A 6148-nucleotide genomic window follows, 5' to 3' on the forward strand; every position below is an offset into this window, starting at 1 on the left:
AGGGGTAATTATGAACGTGATTGAAGGGTCAATTTTATATGTGGCCATACTCCGAAATCCTTGGAAGTTGGAACTGACATCATGCCTTTAACCTGTAAACTATTACGTGTCGAATCACATTCATGTACATAAAGTCAATTGTGTTTTATGTAACATTGACATCTAGCAAAAGTAAAAATTATTAAAGAATTTTTGTTCATTAATTCAAATCACACTAGGTAAGAAAAGATGATACAATTCAACTATAAATGAATTGAATTAATATTTAAACATTAAAGTCATTTAACCTTATTATTTATCTAATCATATTATAACATATTAAATAAATATAGTTATACCAAGACGTTGATGTGTTTCGAAGGTAATAGTGGTTGGCACATGAAGATGTTTAAGGAGCGTGGGTTTGGGATTGGAACAATTTAGAGACTTGACCACAGGCGTTTCTTTCTATAATATAATATTAATATTCCAATACCTCTATCATTCTGTTCTTTGTTTGGCAATGGAGGAGATTGCTCCGAGAAAGGTGGCTTTATTCTTCTTTATTAAAATTTTGATTACATGAACAAACTTAATCTGGTGAGCAGCTCAATAGCTCATTCTAACGGTATACACAGGCATTAACATGTTATACTGGTCAACACATATTGTTTAAATACTTGTAAATATTAATTAATCTTTCAATCATCTACCATATATAGCAAATGCAAGGATGAGTTGCACTGACTAAAAGTCACAAACGGTTAATGGCAACAGGCAGTACTTTAATTGGGTAATAGTTATTAGAATTGAAACATCTTTACTGGGTATTATTATTAGGAGTGAAAATTGGACCGTACAAATGTGTGAGGAAGCTTAGCTTATTGTTATTATTCTTTAATTAAGCTCTCTTTTCTATTGAAACTTCATCGCAAGAATTGGCATTCTCAGATTTTGCCTGCAGTGCGTGCACACAATTTTTGGTTAATTAGTTTAAGTAGCTTAAAATTAGGAGATCAAAAGTGTGGGAGAAAGCTTCTTGTGTTGTGCATAAATAGTCAACTAAATTCTCTCTAGTTTTCAGAAGAGGAGATTAATTAAAAATCAAATGAGCTGCTGGTGTGTTTGTTTTATTATTTTGAGTAGCGTTTTTTGAAAAATTTGAGTTGAATTATTAATATGAGGATAAAATTTGAATTTGAAAATGTATTTGGTAAGATTATTTTTTAATCTCCTATATTTATTAATTTAGTTAAACACCTCATACAATAAAAGTTTTAAAATTAACAAAACACCTCCACCCACCTATTAAATACCAGCCACCGGCTACCAGGAATATGTAGGTAGATGGGGGTGTTTTTGTCAAATTATAATTTTTTTTTGGGAGGGGGGTGTTTAGTTAAATTAATAAACTTAGGGGGTTTAAAAAATTGAGTATAATTGAATTGAATTTTCAGAATAGAGAAACAAATATATATTTTGGATATGATAGAAATAAAATAAATAGAAATATTAAAACAAACACAGCCAAAACTACTCCCCAGAATTTGGGAATAAAGCTGCCTGTCAACTTTATAGAAGCATGACTTTATATTTAATTAATTCTTATATTCTTATTTAATTAATTTTTTTATCAATAATTTTATTCAATGTTTTTTATAAACTAAATTACTAATTTACTTTTTTTGTATTTATTTTGTAGAGTTTAGAGCGTTTCAAGTTGTACGAGGAATATCCACGGGGAATTCTTTATATCATGAAGCATGAGATATTGTTATGTTATTTATATTTAAAATGTTATGTAATTTTAATTTTAGGAACAATATATGGAAGTTGGAACATTTGTTATTTTTACTGCAAGGTGCACTTATAATTTTTTGTAAGCAGATGAAGTGTATTGTAATTTTTTAGGGTTTATTTGTTATTTTTTAAACTATTAGAGACCCATATAGTTTTTCCGGGTACCTGGGATCGGAACATTTCTTAGGAATAAATAGGTTTTGATTCCACCTATTTGGGAACAAAAAAGGCATGAAACCAAAAATGAGTATCGTTTTTGATAGCACTTCATGAAACATATGATTTAACTCACTCAAGTCATCTTGGGGTTACTATTTCACACTTTGTTTATTTCTTGAAATGCATTCATATGGATTCACCGTTCTAAGGGGATCCAAGATGATTTGTTTACAATGATGATATTCTGTTAATTATAAGAGATATATCATTCTAATTTTATCCTAATTTTGGTTATATATCTACACTATTTTTCACATAATCGGTGTGTCAACAAGATAGAAAACATTGACTTAATGGATATAATTTAATTAATTAATTGATTAATTACAGTAAATAAATAATTATTATATTGACTTTATAACTCTTTTCTTGTATAAAATCATATGTAATTATAGTATTACTCATCATAATTTTTAATATAAAATTGTGATATAGATATTAGCTGTTGGATATTGTAATCCAATGGAGAAGTTTTGTTGAGTTGGCATTAAAATAATTTTTCCAGCTTAATAAAATTCAAATATTTTATTATCTTTAATTGCATGTGCAAAAAGAATTCTTTGAAATATATTATTAGCTTAAAGTATCCTAAAATGATTAGTACAATATTATAATTAATCACTGAAGAATTGGTATTTATAAAGAAATGGCAGCTCTCTAATCTGTTTAAACAAATTCTTCCGTTTACTTTTCAACTCCTCCAAACTTTAAGGGAACACTCATACGACTCGGGCTTTATTAAACCCAGCCCAACCCAATAAGAAAAAAAAATTAATGATTACCAGAAAAAAAAAACACACAATGTTATGTTTTCCTTTGATTAAAAAACAAATATATAAATATAAAAGTGTTAAATAAATGTTATTATAATTTAATTATTATTTGAATCTATGCATTGTCTTAGGGTACAATGATACAATACCGCTCTTGTACCATAACTTTCTCAAATAAAAAATTTGTTATAGAATATAATCAATCATAATTATGTTTATAATAATAACATAAAGAAAGATTTTCGAACAAAATATTATGTAACGTAAACAAAAACTGGTATAAGTTTCGTTTTACCAAAATTTCTATTATATTTGAACGTGAATTGGCATAATAATAAGTGAGTCCCACTTTTTTACTACAACTAAAAATATATATGCAACTTGTAGAGGTGTTGCGAATTTCCAGCCTACCTCAGATAGAACCTCCGCTGACTTTAAGTCGTGCAATCCGCGACTAAGTCATGAGTGGAGGAAACCCAGACACCTGGAACTCATTTATACGACGCCAAAAACCAAAAAGACCACTTGAAGTTTCAAATTGGAGAATAGAACGCCATCCCAGTCATCAATAATAGCATTTGGCCAATTGGCCTCAACAAAAGGACGCCTTTCATTATTATTGTTTAAACTTAAATGTCACCTTTCTTTAACCACTCACTCAGCACCACCCTTTTGACATCTTTAAATGTTGTTTTAATTTATTCAACATTAACTTTAATTCTCTATTATTATTGTATTTGCTCAAATAAAAGTTGGTTGAAGAGAATCCTGCCATTTGGGATATTGGCAATTTTGCGGAACCCGGCTTTGGCCTTTTGCATGTGACAATTCTATGTTATTCAATAATACTATTTGTGATCACATGTTCTCACCCTCACGGTATAACCTGCACCTCTCTTGTACATCACCATTGCTGTATTTATTTTTATATTATTATTATTCCTAGTGATTTTAGAAAGAGTTATAAGCTAAGTTTTTTTATTTATTTAAATTTATTTTGGCTCTTAAGTTAGGATTGTGCTACGTTATAACACGACGCTGATGTTTGCAGCGACCCTTAAGAGTATTTGAAGGCAAATTATATATTTGTTTCCTAGACTTTTTTATTTTTATCTTAATTTTTAATTTGAATCTTTGAGATTGAATTCAAATATTATTACAACTATAGTTCCAAGTGTTTATACATTATATTATAACGACTTATATTGTTATTATATGATATGAAAATTAATTTGTTAAAGGGTTAGATGGACATACTTAAAAAATTCCCCTAAATTGGTGACGAAATACACTGAACAATACTCACAACTTATAGCATATAAATAAAACTTGTAATCTATTAATATTAATAGTAACATAGAAATTTGATGTGCTATTTCAATGATAAATATGGAATGACTCTTAAACAAATATAAAAAAATAAAAAATAATCTAAATATAGTCATAAAAAAATTCATGTAAATTTCTTGATTCCATTTTGATAAATGTAAATCTCGTGTAGTTGCATATATTTTGACGTCAATTGTAAATTGATGATTACCATTTTGAAACAAAATATTATATTTATGACAACGAATCATCCAATTTCCACATTCATAATTAATCATCAATACTCTATTTACCACAAAATCAATATCTTTTCAACTTATTCCTTTTAAGCCGAGAAAAAACCAAGTCAAAAAGTCAGCCAACTGAAGAAAATCTCCTACATCTGAACGCACGTGATCAAACCGGTTCCAACCTGCTTATAAAGCCGACAAAAATAGAAGGGGAGTTACGTTTTAGACGCCACAATCACAAACGCGTAAGAAATAAAACCTCATTTCTCTTCCTACTAATAACGTCTTTCCATCTTCTGCCTTGACAACTCGTATTTTCTTCCACTTTTCTTTTCTTTTTTCTTTGTTCATTAAGCAGCATATGTCTCATAGGCCCGTCGTTCCTCATTCTTCTTCTAGCGCTTTTGGCCTCCACTCCCATCTCCTGGTCTCCAGTGAGATGAACTCTAATTCCAACCGGTAATTCATCTCGTTAAAAACAAGTCTTTTTATTCACTCTAATTATCACCCAACCCTTTCCTTTCTTTGGTTTTAATTCTGTGACAAGAAAATGGGTGTTAAAGGATTTGTTGAAGGCGGCATCGCTTCCATTGTTGCCGGATGTTCGACTCATCCACTTGATTCTCCTCAAAGTCCGCATGCAGCTTCAGGAAGCCCACGCGCCCCACAGCCGGTTCAATCTCTCCGTCCGCTCTCGCGTCCCCACCACCACCACCGCCGTCCCCGTCCACACCACCACCACGTGTGGGTCTCGTCACAGTCGCGTCCGTCTCGTTAACAAGAAGGAGTTGCAGCTCTTTTCTCCAGTCTCCGCCACCGTTCTTCGTCAGACTCTATACTCCACCACCCGAATGGGCCTTACGACATTCTCAAAAACAAATGGACCGACCCGGAAACCCGAACCATCCTCTCACGAGTAAAATCGTTGCTGGTCTGATTGCCGGAGGGATCGGAGCAGCGGTTGGGAACCCTGCTGACGTCGCAATGGTTCGTATGCAAGCCGACGGAGACTCCCTCCGGCTCAGCGTCGGAACTACAAGAGCGTGTAGACGCCATCACGAGAATGGCGAAACAAGAGGGCGTGACTAGCCTGTGGCGCGGCTCATCCCTTACGGTGAACCGCGCCATGTGTGACGGCGTCGCAGTTGGCGTCGTACGATCAGATCAAGAAACGATCTTGGCGAAGGGCGTGATTGTGACGGACTGGGTACGCACGTGACAGCGAGTTTCGCAGCGGGTTCGTGGCGGCGGTTACGTCGAACCCCGTGGACGTGATAAAGACAGGTGATGAACATGAGAGTGGAGCCAGGGAAGGCGCCGCCATACAGGGGGCGATCGATTGTGCGGTGAAGACGGTGAAGGCGGAGGGCCAATGGCTCTTTATAAAGGGTTTATTCCGACGATTTCGAGGCAAGGGCCGTTTACGATCGTCCTGTTCGTTACGCTGGAACAAGTGAGGAAGGTGCTGAAGGATTTCTAGAGATGATGATGAAAATTAGAATATTTATTAATAATTAATAATGTTGTTTGAATTTGAGAAGAATCCAGATGTAGTGAGTTTGATTCTTAAAAAATGTATTACATTCTTATCCTGGAATTTCAAATTTTCTTCTCAATTGTTTGGTGAAAGTACGAGTTGGCGTAAAGAGAATTAGTTTGGGTGGGACATTTGTTTTATGACGTCATGTTTATGTCATAATTAATTATTGCGATGTGACATGTTTTAGAGGTAATTATGAACGTGATTGAAGGGTCAATTTTATATGTGGCCATACTCCGAAATCACTTGGAAGTTGGAATAACACGATGGGTGTGTTT

At 33.4% G+C, this 6148-nt stretch overlaps 1 pseudogene; it reads left to right on the forward strand.

The window, feature by feature from the left end:
* Nucleotides 1-4880: 4880 nt before the first annotated feature.
* On the forward strand, nt 4881-5810 carry LOC116123333 (annotated as a pseudogene).
* The last annotated feature ends 338 nt before the right edge of the window (nt 5811-6148 follow it).

Source organism: Pistacia vera, unplaced genomic scaffold (genome assembly GCF_008641045.1).
Source record: "Pistacia vera cultivar Batoury unplaced genomic scaffold, PisVer_v2 Contig142, whole genome shotgun sequence".
NCBI lineage: Eukaryota > Viridiplantae > Streptophyta > Magnoliopsida > Sapindales > Anacardiaceae > Pistacia > Pistacia vera.